The sequence below is a fragment of the Accipiter gentilis genome, chromosome 24, assembly GCF_929443795.1.
Source record: "Accipiter gentilis chromosome 24, bAccGen1.1, whole genome shotgun sequence".
Classification (NCBI taxonomy): Eukaryota; Metazoa; Chordata; class Aves; order Accipitriformes; family Accipitridae; genus Astur; species Astur gentilis.
In genome coordinates, this window is record NC_064903.1 from 10,687,226 (window position 1) to 10,707,815 (window position 20,590).

Below are 20,590 nucleotides of genomic sequence, written 5' to 3' on the forward strand. Positions count from 1 at the left end.
GCTAGAGTCATGTTGAAATCCTTAAATCATTCAGATAGTGCAGTAATTGCACACCTCTGATGCCAAGATTACAAAACTTTGATAAAAGCTGTAGCTTTGTTTTTGCTGTAGATATAGCACGTTCATTGCTAAACTGAATCAAAACAACGACTTCTGTAATACCTTTCCATGTTATATTTAAATCTTGTGCTCAGAGTCAATGAGTCATGTCAGTGACAGAGCTAGTAAGTGACTTCATATTTGTACGTGAATAACCAACCCTTTAGGTTTATAAATGGTTCTCCTTTTTAAGAGCTGCTAAGTATGCAGCAGTTGCCTGAGCTATATGGACTTCCTTGTTAGGCTGATGAACTTCAAAGCATTTGGTGTGCCTTCCAAGTATGAAGGGAGGACACACAATGCGTTTCAACTGAAGTTAAGGATAAAAAGAACATTTTTTTGAAAATAATGTTCCAAATCATTCATTTCTTTTTCAACTAAAAGACTATGTAATTTTTCTTCCAGCAAGCTGCTTTTTCTTCTTGCCACTTCTGATCTGTAAAATAAAGTTTTACTTGAGTGAACACATTTATTGACCTCATGTGTACCAGATTTTCCTCTGTGGAAGTCAGCATAGGTACATAGCCTATGAATGAATTCTGACCACATTTTACTGCAGAGTGGTATTTAGCAGTATTTCCTCAATTCTTTAATTTTCATGCCTCTAAGTTCAGTTTTGCTATGGTTTAACCATAGCCTATCCAAGTCCTACTGGGTATGTTTCAGTTAGACTGGATATATGTTTGGTTTTGTTAGAGATAACTTCTAAAAGGTGTTCCGTAGAAAGCCTCTTATTTTATGTTTCAATAAATCTCGGTGTGAAGACAGATTATTTTATTGATTGTAGTATTAAGCAAATAAACTGCAAATTCTACTTGGGGTCTTGAGTCTGGGAATAAGGCTTAATTCTTTGGCAAGAGGTGTGTTGAATGGGCTGTAATGCAGTCATCTTGGAGTCATTTCAGGTTTGACTCCAAATACAACGTAGGACCTGGAACAATATATTTCCACATGGTAAAATTCTGCACTGTGGTGAAGACAATGTTGTTTTAATGACTTATAAGAAGCTGTGAGAGTAAGATTTTAACATAAGGATTGAAACTCTTCACCTTCTGGAGTTTAGTGTTCCTTTTCTTATGTATTAGATCCTGGAAAATGTTGCGTAACCAGAAGTGGGAGGAACCACAGTACACTTGGGTGCTGTTGGGGAGGGAATCTTATAGAAGGTTTGTTAAAGAATGGACACCCCTAGTGTATCTGTGTGGGTTTCCTTCCATTTCTATATGTTTAATGTGAGATATGTATAAATAAAGATTAAAGGGTTGGATATTAACCTGCTTTGTGAAGGTAGCGGATGTGTTCTGCCTTGAAACAAGGAATACTTGCCGGTGAGGCTACATTCCCCGAGGTCAGCTCCACACAACTTGCTGCTGCACTTGCTGCTTGTCCATACCTGTAGGCTGGTCCCTGAGGATGCCTGTCCCTTATAATCTAAGGCATGGGACAACCTATTTACCAGATCTCCCTTCTAATGCTTTAACATGAGCTGTGGCATATGTATGGAGGGAGAAGAGGAGAAAGGCTGCAAATAAGTGTCACTGTGTAGTGCTTGTTATGCATTATAATGAAGACTAGTTCCTTAGAAGGATTGTATTCTTACAGGATTTTCAGGTACTAAAGGTATTAAGTATGCCTCTGATTCTATGAATCAGGGTGTTAAAATCATAGTCTGGACTTCCCACGTGAAAGAAACTACAGCTTTGGAAGTCAGTGGTATGGCATGAGATTTACTTTGCATTTCTTGACTTTGGGTTGCATACTACCATGCGATGTGATATACTTGGACAGTACTTAACCCTGCATGATAGGGAATCCTGACTTTGAGAATTGAAAAGCTAACATGAATTGAAGTTTGAAAAATAATTTTTTGCAAGCTCTAGAAGCTGGCATTTTTTTATTAACTTCTTTTTTTTTTACCCCTAAGAAGGGAGAAACAGGAAAAATGTATTTCATAAGTGTGCATGACTGCTTACAATTCTGGCAGTGGAGCACAGAGCCTACTGTCCCTCAGATAAAGTAATTTGCTTTCTTTGTGCCTATGGACATATTAAAAATGTAGCATTTTGCAAGAAGACAGTGCAACAAATTACAGATGATAAGCCACGTAGTTTGGTGAAATAATTTTACGTGATATGACATGACTTTACAGAGCTCAATGGAGTATCAGCACTGCATAATAGTATGTCAGTGGCTTTAAGATGAGGGAGAAGTCATCCTCTATTGAATTTGTAGCTATTTTAATGAAAACACTATGGTTTTTATAAAAGTCAAGTTTTAGGTGTGCTTGTCCGAGATGCAGAAAGGCCAAGATGACAGACGAGTGGTGTTCAGATGAAGTTGTACGTGGGAAAGTCAGCAGTGTACAAGGAACTTATTGTATTACTTATTCTTCTGCTCACTGTTACTTTTCAACTGCTTTTGCTTTTGTAGTTGTCAACTGTTTCAGACTGAACTTGATGTTTATCACAAAGCTAGTTGCTGCAACCATGAATAGCATGAGTATTATGCATTTCATAGATACTGAAACAAGTAGTTATTTCATGAAGTTTACTAGAAAGAAGTGGATCGTGAAGAAAAGGTGTGGATTGTCCAAACGGTGTGATGTGGGCATTAGTGGAGCAGTTATTACTCAGATTTTCTGTAGGACAGGCGTTTAGGCTGAATAGGTGATTGACTGTCAATTGAACAATCAGCGCGGCTGGTGTTAGTGGTGCTGTATAGCATATAGGAAATCACTGACAATTTGTCTCTTGCACTGATCAAATTAATTGGCATTCCAAAGGGAGGATAAATATTTTCTATATATCCATACTATGTGTCCTGCTCAAAGAGAAAGCTGAGCTGAGGTATTCTGATCATTATCTTCCAGTTGTTCCTAATTTTCTCAAATCAAGGAAATTCCTTTGGGGCGCTTTAATCTAGCAGATAGCAGTAGAAGATTCAATGGCTGGACAAATTCAAGTAAGAAATAGGGCCCAAAACTTTAACAGTGACTGTATGAACAATTTGCCAAAGTTTTGTATCACCCGAAATCATTAAATCAGGGTGATCTTTCTAAAGCAGAGCTTATAGTTCGTCTATAAATCTCTATTGTTTGTATTATGCTGTTGATCTAATAATACAATTACAGTGGTTCTATTTGGTCTTATAGGGCCAATTTTTCTTGTACTTTTCCCATTTTTAAGCAGGAAATAAAAATTGTTCTTAATTTAGGCAAAATTGGTTTGGCATGTTACACATGACATCTTGTGGCAATGCTTTTTCAGATTTGTAGTTCCAGTGAGTGTCCATGATTTATGGAATAAAATAATAGAATGTATTTTTTTATTACTACTTGCATTTATGATTTTGACTAACTCGCTGTGACTGGAACTCCCTTTAATCCTTCTGTATTGAGAAGTCTGATTTGCTAATTTCAATCCTTACTGCCCGCTTCCTCCCAGTGAAATTGCTTTAGGGAACATAAGAGAGCTTAGTTATATAGTGTTTTTAATGACAATAACACAAGTTAGACTGAAATTATTTGCATGTAGCAATGCATTTTGCCCTCCTAAGAATGGTTTTGAGTTACTGCTGCTGGAGATATTCCATCCTGAAGGATATACAAAATTGTATCTTCAGAGTAACTGAAGAGGAACACGAGGAGTATCTTTGAAATTACACAGCTCTGCTAGTCCTGATAACAGGAAGTAGGACTTTTCACAGAGGAAGCAAAGCTGAGTGAATGGCACATGTTTCCTCTCTGAATTTCTTCCAGTTTAAGTTGCAGGAAAATATGCATAAGTAAGGACAGAAGGTCTGCGTTTGAAATCTTCACATAAATGTGCTACCATTTTGAAAATTTCTCCCTTCCATCTACTCCGATTGTGCTATGGACATCGGTGGGAATCTTGAGTGTGTCTGTAGATACTAGCAAAGATGGCAGTGATACAAAACTGGTGTAACAGACCGAGGTGGGGGAAATTGGAGTGAAATACATGGATCAGTACAGTGTCCTGTTTGATTCATGAAACACTACAGTCTACAATATTTTTACTTCCTTAGTTTTGTTAAGGGCTGATTTTAATTAACAAATTTAGCGATTATATAAACTGAAATGCTGCATACAGAGAAGAGAACACCAGTGTTCTCTGTTAATGGGAGCATTCTCTGTATTACTTGCAGAACTGTAGCTCATTATGTTGTTTACCTCTGGAAATCATACTTTCTGTATTCCTTTTTCTCAAGTGGCAGGTTCTCTATGACTGTGTTGCCTGGAGTATTAAGATATGAAAAGGTAATCCTGTAACAGTTGGGATTCAATAGCTGTACAGAAAAAGGAGGAAAAAAAAATAATCCTACTATGCTCAGAGAAAAACCCAAACCCTATAATTAAGATAACACTTCATTTGACAACTGAACAGGAGCCAGACCTTCAGTCATTTTGGAGCTGGTATATTTCCACCAATTATTTTAAATCTCTTCAGTTGCCAGATATTGTTGCTCTTCTGCTGTCTGGCAGGACACCAGTGATGCTGATCTATGATCCAACCAAATAGGAAGAATAAATTAACAGCAGTGTAACCGGTACATTCTCAATCTACCAAAATTAACCACAAGTGCAAATGAGACCATCATGAGATCATGACTGTGTCTGCAGAGTAGACCGTGTTTAAGGTACTCTATTGAATGAGAATGTGGAGGGGCTTCATGGCCATAAGACTAAACTAATTGCTTCTCATATTTTAAGAGAAATATTTTTAAAAGTTGTAACACCTGTATTGTATTCATGCTATAATTGCATACCTTGAGTTTTCCAACTCAGAGAGCAAGGCCATCTGACCAAATTCCCAATTTGTGCTAAATTTTTACATATTGCTGCTATTTATTGTTGAACATACAAGACCAGATATATCACACCTGGAAAATTGTTTTGAGTAGAAATCTTGCAGATTTTTCTGCAGCTGAAATAGTATCCTTGTAACCTGGATATGTGTTTCACAACTGTTGGTGGTTCTTGAGTAATCTTCTGTGCCAGGATATGAATTTCCCCATAACAGCTCTTAGATTTGCTGATGTTAGTGCTCAGCCCTCTTAAAAAAATTCCTCCCTTTTAATAGCAAGGCAGTGTCCCAGGAAATAAACCTCTGCTTGTCACCCAGGGTGGTACTGGTGAGAGAAAGAGAGTAGAAGGGAAACTGAGAACCCTTGAAGTGCGTAGGTGAAATTCCATTGTATATAACAAACTTTCACGTCTAAATACTCTCATACTGTTTGGTTTTGTTGCTTGATACATAGTTTTGTTAGAAATTGTTTGTTCGGATACAGTTTTGAAATTGATGTGATAAAGCTTTGTAAATGTAATCAGTGTCAAATGTTTTCTGTAATGGTATGTAAACTGATTTCATATAATCATAGAATGGTTTGGGCTGGAAGGGACCTTAAAGACCATTTAGTACCACCCCCCTGCCATGGGCAGGGACACCTTCCACCAGACCAGGTTGCTCAAAGCCCCATCCAACCTGGCCTTGAACACTGCCAGGGACGGGGCATCCACAGCTTCTCTGGGCAACCTGTGCCAGTGCCTCACCGCCCTCACAGTGAAGAACTTCTTCCTTATGTCTAATCTAAATCTACCCTCTTTCATTGTCCGTTGTTGTCCTTTCTTTGCTAGTAACTAATATGCCACAGAAGCAGTGAGCTAGTTGACCGTTTTCCTTACTGTGAAGTCCTTAACATAAGCACATTTTGTCCTAATTTGTGAAGTTGTTTTCTAGAGGAAAATGAAGTGCATGTTTTTAAACAACATAACAATAAAAGTAGATGGAAATCTTATTATCTGCAGATTTGTAAAGGGAGCCCTATATAGGAGCTTAATACAATTTCATGTAAAAGCACAATGTTTTGGGGTTTTTTCTTTAAATGAAAGGGTTTGGTATGCCTAGAAGAAAACATTTCATTATGGCTTTGTCCTTTGCAGTCAAATAACTCCTCTCATCTAGGTTTAGTGTATTTAGATGGTGTACTCTGTTTTTTATTTTTTTTTGATTGATTTTGGAGACATTGAGTCATTCTTTCGATAATAAATGTTCTCACAAAGAAAAACTGAAAGTATATAATTTAAAACCCTGATTTTTAGATATATGAATCATAATCTTCTACTGATGGATGCTGAGAAAGTTGAGGTTGGTGACATTGGGAATAAATACAGAGCTAAATCGTGTATGGAAAGACTTGTTGCTTCAATGTACAGTCGTGTTGTCCTTTCCTGCATCGTTATTTGAAGTGGCATTGCCTTTCAAGCTAAATACATAAAGTAGCACTCACTATAAAAACAAGTTTTCACAGCTCTGCTTTAGGGTACTGGAAGGTTTATTTATATGTTATATCTCAAAATCTTACATCTTAGGCTGGAGCCCTGCCATCTGTGGTTAACTGCGCATTAAGGAGATTGCTGCCTATACAAATATACAAGCTGAGAAGTAAAATGAGTTGGAAATTATCTGCTAGAAATAAGATAGAAGCATATCTCTGATATAACTATAGCCTTGGATTAAAGGAGTGTTTCAAGTTTCTGTTACTTATATGGTTGTTCTTTAATATTTCCCTACTTTAAACCCTCTTTAGCTCTCAAAGGATGTTTTCCCACATCTTATTCCCCCAGACAAGTAATTGCCAAATAAATGGGGCTTTGCACTACTTTTGAGAATTAGTTCACAGATTGAGCAGTGACAAAAATAGCTTCTAGCATTGGACATATCCTGATATGCAGAGAAGATATATAGTATGGGTTTACATCACTCTGAAGGTCAGCAGCAACAGCATTCAAGTCAAGGAGATTGTGGCTGAAAGACACTGTAAGGACTGCCACTCTGCAGAGATGCCAACACACGGAAAGTCTGTTAGTTTTAACTCTACAAGACCATAAAGGCCTCTCATTTCAATGAGACGTGCGGAGCATGGTGCCATCCTATCATCTGGTTGAAACGTGAATCATGATTTGTGTGCGTGTCTGAGCACTGTTTGTCATGAGAGTCTGGTGAGATGACATTGATGGCTAAGGAAGTTTGAAAAAACACTGGGGTTAGACGTTTTCCAGTGCAGGGTCATAGCATTTCACTGGGAGGATTTGCAGTACCTTAATATGTACGTATATAGACTAGGATGGCATATGCTTGTTTCAGATTCCTGTTCAAAATGTGAAGTGCAGAAATGCTTGTAGATGTTTAAGTCCATTCTGCATATTCTTTACCATATGGTTACTTTTTTTATGGCTTGTTTCTATTTTTTTTTTTAATATTTTCAGCAAAACCTCTGTGGCTGCTGGTAGAAACATCCTAAGTTAATAAAACTGATACAGGAAACAGGAGACAAAAAGGCCACTAGCTTGATCTAACAGAAGTTGTTTAGACACAGTGTGGTTACCCATCTTAGTCATATGATTTTTGTGCTCAGATAAAATTTTAGTGTACAGGTATGGCAGTTAATTCCATATATTCACAAAATAAGGTGACCTGAGAAATCAAACAAAACGTGGTTTATGATTTCCAACAACGTTGGTATTTTTAGTGTGCCTTCATTGTTTCTTGATTTCTTCCTCACAGGTGATAGAAATTGGCTGGTAGAAACCAATAAGGTAGAAATACTCTCATAGCTTAAAGAAAAATAAATCATTGATGAGCAACAGAACCTGTAGCATAGAAGAATGACTAGTTTAAAGAAGTTCTGCACATTGATGGGTTTGAAATTAACTATAGCAACATATCAAACAGCTACATACTGGTATTGATGGAGAACTGTAAATGTAGGCGTTGGGAGAGGAGGAAAGGTTTTGAGCTTAAAATGATCCATTTATATTTGAACCAAAATTATTAACGTTGTCTGGGTGGGAGGAAGATGGGACAAGACAGTCTAGTTTTGCCTGCAGATTAATTTTTCAAATAAGAAAGGGCAAGTTTCATTAGAAATGATCTCCCTGTGTTTCTGAAGATGAGGTACAGGAAAAGGCAATTTCTGGTTGACATTCGTTTGGGTTTGCTTTTCTTATATGTGCAGCAGTCACCTAAGCAGAGTTCTGGGAACGTGTGTGGAAAATATATTAGTTTGTAACTCCCATGCAGTGAATTACTGCATGACCTCTCCTTTACTTTTCCTGCTCTGCTGCAAAAGATATTGAACATCTGAGGATTTCTCCCCCCCAAAAAAATTTACATGTCAATAAACCAGTATTATACACAGAGGAGCAACGAAGGAACACAGAAGTTAATTAATCTTAAGATTACACAGGACTGAAATGTAATTTTAGAAACTGCTCTCAGTTTCCTGGGTAATTCTATTATCCCGGGAAGAACAAAGAAGTCCTAGTACTTTTCTGCTCTAACATTTGATATCGGTGAGGAGTAAGTTGTTTCCTCTTTTTGAGCAGCTAATTCCCAGCCACGCAGTCAAGCTGGCTCTTGGCAAAGAGCTGTGCTGCCACCGTTCCATGCTGCCTGCTCTTTGTGAAAAGGCACAGAGCAGTAGTACTTATTCCTGCGATGATTAGGGCAGCAGCCGGGGCATCTCAGGGGCAACATTTCTGTGCCGGGAAGCAGAAGCGAGGTTTACGTGGCAGGGTATGTCTTGTCCCTTTCTGGCCCCTGCTGTGTTCCTGGTGTACCATGGGGGATATGTGGTGTGTTCCCAAAGGCCAGGACTGTAGAAACACTTTAATCACCACCTCTTCCACATTACAGACAGTGGGGTCTTCATTCCTGTGTGAGCGAATAATGACAGTGATACCTGCTTAGACAAAGTGGACTCTACCATTGGCGCATAGAGAGAAGCTGCTCTAGTGGGTGATTCGGAATAGGATCTTAATCTGTGCCTCCCAGTTGCCTGCAGCAGGGACTGGACTCCTGGATTTATTTCTTTAAACCTGCATGGTCGAAAATAAAAAGTTGCATAGTTCCTCCCTAGGAACAGAATGTGAGTGTCACCAAATATAATTGCTTGCTCTAAGAGGTACAATCCTATCAAGTCCATTGCATTACTTTAATTGGCAGTCAATTTCAGGTGTACAACTTCTGTGGAAAGAATGCGAGGAATACAAAGGCACAGCATGCTTTTTTGAAAAAAAAAAAAAAAAGCTTTACTTTTTCTACATAGAATAAATGATGCCCCCTATTAAAGCTAGTTGCCTGTGAAGAGTCTTCTGTGGGTGATGGTGTACAGGGACAAGAGATGAAGACTTTTTGCCAACTTGTTAGAAGCAAGCACACTAATGATAAACTGTAATTTTTTTTATTTTTTTTTTTAACTACAGCTTTTAAGGAAGAAATGTAACCAAAAGCACAGGCTTGTCATGTGGGAGGAGGTGTTTTCTTTTAGCTGGGAACCCATTTCCAAGGCTGTACATCAAGGGAGTTTTCACTTCAAAGCTGTCTATACTGAGGAATAGTAACATCTAATGAAACTGATAGTTAAAACCTCAACTATCACATCATGAGTAAGTCAGTATAATAGCGCCTGCAACTGTTGCACATCCTCTTTGATTTATTTCACTTTCGATCTTTACCACCTGCTGGACAAGCATAGCTTTGTTCACCCTGTTGCTTGCTGATATGTTTTAAATTAACCAAACAAAAATACATTAACAATCTATGCTTATCTTTACATGATCATTATTTGGGCTCACTAAAGAAAGACATGGATAATAAGTGATCAGCTATCCAGAAGAAAACCGAGCCTCACACAGAAGAAAGAGATCAAGGCTACAATTTGAAATAAAACAAACTCCTGTCATTTAAAGATGGCAATTTATTATGCAGCATGCTGGCCGTGCTACAAATTTGCCTGTACTTTACTTAAAGACCTGACAACGTATGTTCTTCTTATTTTAACACAGTTGCTGCTCTTGGGCAAACAGTATTTTGAAATTGTCGTTTTCTAGTTTTGAAAATAGATTCTATAAGTATAAATTTGAAAGTGATTGTATTTTTTGAGCTTGCTGAAGATTGGGTTTGAACATACAAAATATGGATAGCTTCCATATTGGTACCTGTAATTCTTAGTCAAGTATTGTATGAATTCAGTTTATCATATCAAATAGTATATGAGAGTGGGCAGAAACCTATGTGGGTTTCCTGTTTAGAAATAAAAGAAAAAAATTCCAAAGTCATCCTTGTGATATGAAGAATCTACAAGTTTATGTCACTAGTTATTGAGAAAATAAATATAGTTTTATATCTTTGGAAACTAAGCGAATGGTAGAATGTTTACTGTTTTGTATGCCTAAAAATAATTTCTCTAACCGACTCTTATAGAATGTCATTCTAAATAGTATTTTTATTGAATTTTCTTCCGCTGGGAAGCAGAGGCACTCTCACAAAAGAGTAACATGTATGCATTTGGTGTATTTGTTAGTTTTACAGGAGTCAGTTAATAGTCTGTTAAAAAAAGTGAGATGTGAGTCGGTAGTAGAAATATTCAGAGTATTTTAATTGTAATTATTTTTGCTAATCTTCCAAGCACTGAACTTACTGTATTCCTAGAGAGTTTGTGACACTTCTGTTTCCTTTCTTTAATTCTCATGTTCTCATCCCTAGTAGAATGCATTTATTTGAGTTTTCTTAAATAAAAAAAGGGGGAAAAATACCCAACAAACCAAGCCCCAAAACAACCAAACCCTTGAGAATGAAAGCTGGTTTTGCAGAGCGTTTAGAATTACATTGGTAGTCTTTATGTAAATCACATATGTTATCCATTTACAGAATTAACATAACAATACAGAAAATCCTCCAGGGTGCTAGTATATTATGAACACATCTGCCATCCGAGACAGTCAGTAGATACAGAAATTAGTTTGGTTTATGGACTTGTATACTGAAGATTAGCAGAGTCCTACCAGTTGAACTCTGCGACGTTTCACTCTGTTTGCCTTTACAAATCTTCAGATGATTACAGAAGAATTTCTCACAGTCGTAAGATACCAGCTTGTTCTGTACTGGGTTGCCTGTTTCAGAATGCAGCAACTGGAACACTTAGGCAGCCAAATCTCAGCCCAGGCGGGGGCTCAATCTACCCCCAGCTAGGGGGAAGTTTTTTATTTTCTTAGGATACTAGGCAAAGGGCTGCTAAGATGATTAAGGGACGGGAGCACCTCACATACAAGGAAAGGCGGAGAGAGCTAGGACTGTTTATCCTGGAGAAGAGAGGGCTGAGGGGGATCTCATGAATATGTGGAAATATCTGAAGGGGAGGTATAAAGAAAATGGAGCAGACTCTTTTCAGTGGTGTCCAGTGACAGAACAAGAGGCAGTGGGCACAAACTGAAACACAGGAACATAAAGAAATATTTAATTTTTTTATTGGGGATGACTGAGCACTGAAGACTACTTAAAACAATGCATTTAAAATGTGATTATGAGAATAAAGTACCTTATCATTAAGGCAATGAGGCAACAGTCCACTAGCCAGTTTTTTGATACTCTTTGGTTTCCCTTATCCAGGGAACTTCACTTTCATGCTGTGCAGTAGTACGGTGCATAGGCATGATGAGATTATCCAACCTGACTCAGGAACCATGTAGTCAGTTTATCACAGGAGGCATGTAGCTTCATTTGATAACTGATTAAGCAGACCTCAGCAGGGCTGCGTAGGCCGTGAAGAGAGCTTAGTTCATGTATCTACACTGCAAGATTTATTCAAGATTCCCCTTATTTAAATAAAGAGGAGCAGATGCTTAGGTGTTGGAGATTCAGTGGTTGGTCTTTCATTTAGGTGTGGATTTGAACACTGCACTGTTACTCACAGTAGGTCTGGTCCAATCCGGTAAAAATCGATTAAAAAAATGCTTCTCAACAATTTGAGAATTTGATCTGACAGTAATTGTTGTCTATACAAGAATCTGAGAAATTATTTAGCAATCTGAGACCTAACCATTACATAGTTATAACAGGAATTGTTTAAATTATGTTGGGATATGTTTAGTCAAGTAAAAGGATTTCATTAGAAATACCAGCTACTTGATTTGTTTCACTATCAAGTTATTTTTCAGTTTTAAAAAACTTACGCTATTTTTCCATAAGTATGCATTGTTTCAGAAACAGATTAAAGGGAGTCGGTTCATTGACTATAAACACCTCATTTATTTGAAGTAATTATGTGAAAAATTTCTTCGAGGAAGAATATTTGATATAAAATGAGTCAGTAGTGTCCTAATGTTTCTGCATAAATGAGGCTTTGTCTCAATAAATTAGAGCCTGTAAAGCCATAATCTTAATAAACTTCACAAATTACTTTGCTAGTGACTGTTGAACTGGAAGTGTTATCCACTCTAGAGGGAAATAATTGTTTTCATACTTGTTTATTTCTGAATATCACAGTAATTGTAAGGCATTCTTTTTGATGTAATCCATTATACAGTTGTATTTAAGAAGAGATATGAGCCATTTTGTGTTATAATTTAATAACTTTGGAAACCAGATATTCAGTCATCAAACATTATTAAATGAATTCATTCAGAAACATTCAAATAATTACTAGAAATAAATGAAGACTATAGTGGGTTTATTCTTGGTTTTTGAAAGTTATTCTCTGCTAAGCAAGGTTCTCTACTATTCCCGAATAGGAATTTATGTGCGTGGTCTATTGAAATAAACGAGCTCCCATGCTCATTCAATGAATCACTTATGCAGTGGTGTAGTATTAAGTTTATTAACAGGTCCTTTAAAATCACCATGTAAGGTGCAATTTTCATCTTCCTAGTTAGGGGAGGCAGAGTATTGAAAAGCATATCTGTATCATGATTGGGTGGCTTTTGCCTTTTCTTCCTACCCAGAGCTTTCTGCTTCTGTATTGCCTTAACTTATTCCCTAGACCCAGATTGCAAAATCAACTGGAAACTCTGCTTCTCCTGTACATCCCTCTGCAACTTTTGCTTTGTCACTTGTTTTCCAGATGACTGACTCTGGGAAGCTTTATGAACATAAATAATGTTTTAAAAATGGGCTTAATTATTTTTTTATATATTAGGATATAAATATGGTTAACATATAAGTTTGTAGATGCAATTGTTTTCATAACTATGACTAAGAATTCTGTAACACAGTTAAGAGTCAATGAAGCATTTCCTAAGAGGATTTCAAAATGTGTAAATCAACTCTTTTGGTGTAAAGAGTGATTTAAGGAAAATTAGTAATTTGACGTGTTTCTGGTGAGTTTCTGAAGGCATTCATACGAAGCCCTGTGTTTTTATTTTCACCAATGATTTTTGGATTAAGTGTAGAAAGACTGCTTACTAAATTTATCATTTAGAGATTGTAAGAATTAAAATTATATTGGTTACAGTACAGTGATAGTTTTCTGAATTGTATGCAGAGGAGACCTCATTTGCAAAGCCTTTTAGATCTGTGCCTAGGATCTAAAAACAGAGGAATACTCCATGGTATGGAATAGATTATTCTGAAAACTGACAAATCTGCAAAGTATTTCATGGTTATAGTATGCAAGGAATTCACTGTGAGTTAAACTGTAGGATGATGTGCTAGAATTAAGTTGATGTAAATCTTGTATAGGTAAACAGAATAAGGGGAAGTGAACTCAAGGCTGTTTGGAGACAAAAGTTTAGCATTTTTTTTCATCTGATGCTCCCACTTGTAAGGATTTGATAGCAAGTAAAGGGCCACAAAAATACTTGCAAGAAGAACTTGCATCAGAGAGATTTTAAGATCTCCATTTTTTAAACTTATCAGAAAGCGGATTGAAATGAAGCTTTATTATGGTGCATGAGAAACTTGAAAAAAAATGCTTAGCTCTAAAGGGCTATTTAATTCTGCAAGGAAGGGTGCATTCACATGGGAAATTTGACTTATTTAAATAGCTTTGAGGGTGACAAACGTTTGGAACAAACTAACAAAGAACAAAACGGATTCATCGTTCCTTGTGGTATGTAAGACAAAACTGAATGCCTTTCTGGAAGATACTCTTAACCAAAGTTAAGCAATTAGGCTGAAAACAGGGGTAGCTAAGCTTGTAATATTCTGGAATTCATTCTAAGTGTTCTAGTGGTTCCTGTGGATCTGAATTTGACAAGTCTATAAATTTCCACCATAGTTCATGAAACGTAAACTTCTTCAAGTATCTTGATTAGCAGAAACAAAGGGAAGAGATACCAGAAGGACAAGCAAGGATGAGACAGTGGAACAAAAAAAAATTCTTAAGAATATCTGTATCAGCACATAGAGATACTAAGAAAGCAATTTTGGAATTATATAGCGCTGTTTAGAGTTTAAATGTAGTAGCTTCATGAAGAGAAAAACAACAGCCACCTAATCCAGCCTTTTGCCAGTGTAGTCTTGTTCTCCAAATTACTGCATGTTTTCTAGTCCTTTGCCTTGTTTTGTAATGGATCATAAAAATGAAGGATGTCCAGATAATCATTGGTACCTCATCTATTACAGTATCACTGGGCTGAAAATTACCCTTCAGTGGTGGGTGATTGTACTATTAAATGGAGAGGCTTTGTATTATAATGAAAGTTAATTATTAATAAGTCTGTGAGAGAATTGCCAGAGTAAATTTCTAAAATACCCTGTGCTGCAACTGAACATTTTCAAATATCTCAACATTTCTGTGTGAAAGGGATCATTAATTCCCCATCTATAGAATAAGTGGACTGCTTGGGGCTGTGAAAAATCCGGAAGGTCTCTGTGATGAGAAGTGATTTCAGGGTTTACCTCCAAGTTTGCCTTTTGGGGCCAAGGATTTGGAGTATAGGGACTTTGAAGATTCTTTAAGCCACTGGTCTATGTCCACAAAGTGACAGTGAAGACTTGGAGTAGGTGAGTTTGCATTAAATTCCTTGGGTATGTGAAATAAAAGAATACTTTTGATCAGAGTGACTATCAGGAGGGGGTGCAGCCACAATTTGTGAAGGGAAGATCAGCCTTTTGCTTCCTAAGTGTTTTTCATGTGATTCAGGCACTTGCACATCAGGGCTCTTAGAGTGTACGCCATGGCAATGTTACTCCCTCTGAGTTGGACTACAGTCTGGGATTAATGGCAGCACTGATGAGAATTGATGCACGTAATGTTTTCTTGCTGAGTTTTTGCCTGGCTTGCCCTGTCACCTCAACATTTTGCCAAATTGTTGTTTCTTTTGGGGTTGTTCTGCATATTATTAGTGGTAAACAGTATTTTTTGAAAGCTAGCTTGGTTAGAAGGTGCATAAACTCTTGCTTCTTTGAACATGAAAGATTCGAACAGGAAACAGCTTGCAAATTTAAGCTTCTTTCCAAACAGCATTTTGCTCAGTGTTCACTTGTTTAGTCTAAAGTCACAGAATTCATTACTTAGCAACAACTGAAAACATCAGTGTTATCAACGTTCTTCTCATACCTAACTCAAAACCATAGCATTATACCAGCTACTAGGAAGACAATTAACTCTATCCCAGCTGAAACCAGGACAGAAAAGCCGTAAGTGTGTTTTGGCCATGCTATTGCTTCCTTGCTGTCTTCTGTTTCTGCTCCTGGTTTTTTCTGCTGCTTCTCTTTCACACAGGTAAACAGCTACAATCAGATCAAATCCCGTGTCTGCAATTAATTAAAAAAGCCTCCATTTAAAGCTTCTCAAGTATTTTGTGGCAAATTACTTTTTATGGCAAAAGTTTGTGGTTTTTTCTTTTTTTTTTTTTTTTTTTTTTACATAGAAAAAAGTCTTTAAGAGGGTTTATTTTTACTTTTTTTATACAAAGCATTTTTTCATATTTCTCTGAATAAGACTTGAGTATTTGTAACATCTTTATGAAACTGAGGTTATTTGTAAAATGAGATTATAATCTTTTAAAAGTTTAAATAGCTAGGTAGGTTTTTTTAAGTGCAAATTAGAACACTTTGCAAAGCTGTTATGGCCAGCTGACTTAGGTTTTGTGCTGAACTTGTCTTTTTCTGATTCTTTCAATCTGCAGCTACAGGGAGAATATACCATGAGCTGTTGGAAATTGATGTTCTCTTACTATTATAAAAAATAAGGCATAGAAAATTGTAACTTAAAAAAAAAAGATAAGTGAAAAATCCTAATTTGAAAACTACTTTTTTTTTTTTTTTTCAAAATTCCTCTTCAATAATATCTCCAAAAACCAGCCCAGAAATATATATAAAATATGTAAACCTAGCTTTTAGAAGCATTACCTAATCAGGACTGCAGCTAATGAATTGTGAGGCCATTACAGGGGAGGTTATTTTGTGAATATCGACTAGAACTACACTAAAGTTAAAGATATGATAAAGCAGATATGATAAAAAGTTCCATGAACTTATTATTCATCTTCCAACTGTCATAAAGAAGTCATAGTCCTGCTGGTTAAAAACACTTTGTGTGACTATGGATTTGATATAAAAATGATTTCACTTCTGTTGGTTTATCCAGCCTCTCTTTTTTGCTGAGCTCTTTTACTGGCTTGGATCAACTTTATCTATTAAAGTTTTCTTTACTCTAGCTATCTTTTTTAAAATAGATTATTTTTTTTTTTTGATACCTTAATCTATTAGCTTCCTTATCTTGTGATTTTTTTACAGATTGTTGTCATGTCTGGTTCACAATTTTGAGAGTTGTCTTAAAAGCGAAACCTTTTGTATAAAGGTATTGTGAATGAGAAATTTGACAGGCGTGGTCTCTCAATAGGATTGGGAATGTAGGATTGTATGCAACCTAGCTACTTTTCAAAACTCTTTCATCATCATTTGAGGGCCACAAAAGCTGAAGTCAGGGAATTCCATTATTACTATATTTTATTCTTAAGTAGCATTTACCTTTACTATGAAGATTCAAATGAAAGGTTGAAACCACGCTATTTATTTATCAAATTAATTTTATGTAGGGGGAACAACAACAAAAAATCAGTATTTTATCATAATGGATAAAAAGAATCTTAAGACCATGCTGCATGTGTGTGATGTCTGTTTTGGTAAAGAATAAGGCACCAGAAACAAAGGAGATATGGAAACTTAAACAGTTTGTGTTTTCATTTCTTAAGCACCTCAACAGGAAGACTCCTTTAAAGGAGTATTTAAATACTTACAGAGTCAATGAATGTAGTTGCAGCTAAGGGGTGAACAGCTGTAGTAGTTTAATAGCTTATTACCATCTCATGAAGGCATGATACCTTTCTGAGGGCTCCTTATCTACTACGTTTCCAAGTCAGGCAGATCAGCTGCATTCACTGTTGGCAATTTCTTTATAGTGTCTAAGGTCAGAATCCCAAATAGGACTGAAACGGCATCATTCTGTTACTAGTTATTAGGGTGTGTGAATTCTGTATTCATATACAGTGAAGACCCGTTCCCCCTGAGCAGCAAACATTAAAAATTTATTCTAGGACTGCTAAACTGTATTCTCATGAACAGATACTCAAGTGAGCATATCCTAATATAAAGTGGGATTCCCAAGCTGTCAAGTTTCCAACCTGGAGATGGGCTGGAATAGGTTTTCTCTGGAGATCCCAAATCCAGGAGAGGTGACACCACAGTAGTGGACTCCAGAGCAGAGACCAAGCTAATGGTATATCAGTAAATTGTTGATCAAGATTTATTTTTTCTCCAATTACTTTGGTTTTGGGTGATTAAAAAAAAACATTCTGGTAAACTGTTTCTTTTTCAGACAGCTCCTGACTGTCTCTGAACTTGAGGAAGGATTATTTAAAAAAAAAATAAAAAATTTACATTTAGATTTTTATTATTTTTCCACATCAACCATATTGATAATAAAATGTGTTTTGTTTTTTCACTGTGAGATTCTAATTTGAAGTCTTCCAAGAGCTATGGCAAACCTACTAGCAGGTGAATGAGTAGTTTTCAGTGTTGAAGAGCACAGCTAGGGACCCACTTTGCAGTTAGAGCCAAGGACAAAAGGCAAACAGTTCTCACTTAAATCACAATTTTTGGAGCAGAATTTTCATTAGATGAAATGAGACATAGGCTTCCATATTATTCTGTCAGATTTTGGAAATAGGACTTAAACTTCCCATTTAATTAGGTGGTACTTCGCCCCCTTACACTCTTTAAATCTTGTCCTTTACATTTATGACAGGTGCAGATAAATTTATGGCATTTAATTAAAAGCAAACAGACCATTTCCTGCCATAGTCATAATGTCACAGAATAGTTGATGTGGAAATTAATGACAATAACAGATACTTTTTTTTCTTGTTACTTTATGAGTAAAGGAATGTATTACTTCAGAGCTTCTTCTACACTTGAGAAATATGCAGTACAAAATGCTGAAGCAGTCATGACATCAAAGTGAGAATGTGAAGATTTAGCTTGGCAAGTGGTGATAGAAAGAAGGCAATATGTTTTGACAGATATCATAATTTGATAGTTAAAATAAATACACCGTCAGACAAAAATGGTATAGTTGACAAAAAGTATGTACTGTATTCTTTTCCTGTAGTTTCTCTGTTTGAAGAATATATAAACATTTATGACATTGGTTATCTGGAACATCTGTAGACTCTTTCAGTGAGAACCAATTATATTGTATCTCATATTATAGTGATGCATTTTCTTAAATTAATGATATTATTTCCAGAAAGAATATTGCAGCATTCTGCAGTAGAAACTTACCAGTGTGATTATTACTCACAAGTGAATTATGAAGGTTACCACAAATGAATAAAAAGACAGAACCACAGAAAGATCTTCCAGGTCCAAGAGCAAACAAAAATGTTTGGTGCTTTCTTTTCTGTACCTTTGGTTATAGGCAAAGGAGAAGGAGTCCACAGGAAGGAAGAGAGCACTCCAACCTTCAGAAGTAGCTAATTATATATGTAACTGCAAAAGTCCTGAAAAGTGTCTTGTAAGAGTCAAACCACCCAGATGCTCAAGTTTTTTTCATTAAGATCCAACAGTGTGTTAGAAACCCTGGGTCCACCTCCAGAAGTGCTGCATGGGTCTGCTGCCTTTCAGAGGTAGAGCTGGAGACGTGGGCAGCAGTGCCGGGGCAGGCCGATGAGCTCAGGCTGCGTGCTGCACCACGCCGGGCAGAGGTTGTGCTGCCTTGCAGTACTTTGGTCGGTACTCACTTGGGCGTCCCTTTGCTTATCTCTCTGTACTTGTTGGAGTTCAGGAGCTTCGTGGCAAAATACATTTCACATGCAGACATGATTACTAAATGGTACAACTTACTTCTTGGCTTTATTAAATGTGTTGGTTTATTCAAACTGAGCATCTGACTCATAACAGCTGTTTTCTTCATCTCTGCTATTCCCCTGCATTACAATATTCCTATTTATTTTCTCAAAAACTTTATAATAGTTTATAAGGCAACACAGGAAGCAAGACTTGTGTTAGAAGCAAGATTTTTCTTTAAAGAAAGTAGATACTGGCGTGTACAGTGGCCAGCTGCTACTATACTTTGATGGATACTTTGCTTTTCTGCCAGGAAAAAGATCTGAATACATTAAGCAATATATTAAATGCAGCTTAGTAGAACTTCCTTTTATTTGGTTCCTTGTTGCTGTACGGTTCTTATCAACATAAAGGTGATTGCTTCTTAAATCTGTGTTATTATAGAAATGAGATAATTATAACTCTGCTAGTCTCAAATTTAGACTTGACCCAAGGCTTATCTCATTTTCTGTTACCAAATGTAACTAGACTACAATATATTTTGAAAGTGTCAGAAGACTTCTCTGTCAGTAGCTGCACCTCTCTGGCCAGTATATGTCAATATGTTTTTTCATTACATCAGAGAATTATCTGGAAGCTTAAATAATCATGGCTGCACTGTTTTCCAGGCCTGAGTCTGACCTATTTAGTTTCTTTTTGTTTGGGAGCTGTTCCATAACTTTCCTGTTCTCTGTAGTTTCTTCAGTTCTGATGTTTCCCTTCACTAAAGGAAGAGGGGTAGAACCATCTACAGTATTGAGGTTGTGAGCTTATCATGGATTTACTGAGTGGCATTATAATGGTTTCATTACTGACTTCAGTGGCATTACTGTGTCTGAGAACCCTTTAAAAAGAAATTTCTAGGAGTTTTTTAAATTAAGCTTGTGGGTTTTCTCCTCCCTAAACTTCATATCTGATCAGTCCCTCTAAAAAAAATCAGAAAATTTGTAATTTTCCGTGGAATGGATGGTGATAAAACTCTCTGAAAAAGAAAATATGGCAAGGTTGCTGGAGTTTAGCAGTACTTACTGCAAATGAGTATCAGCACTTTAAGGTCTCAGGTTGCCTGTTTCTTCCTTTTTTTAATTACTAGTCAATGAAGGCCATGTTCTTGAACTAAATTGTAGGGGAAAAAATCAAATATGACTTAGAAAGTCTCTCTCTTTGCCATGTTTTTCTGTTTCCCTGACTAGAATAGATTAAATTACTGCAACAATCAAGATTGCTCCTTTGAAAATCATTTAATGTTATGTTTTTGCCAAAGAGTCTTCAAGAAGTCTGGACAGATTAGCACCGATAAAACACAGGTTTAGAATTGTGCAGAATATTTCATTTCAGTTATATAAAATTCATGTAAATTCTAA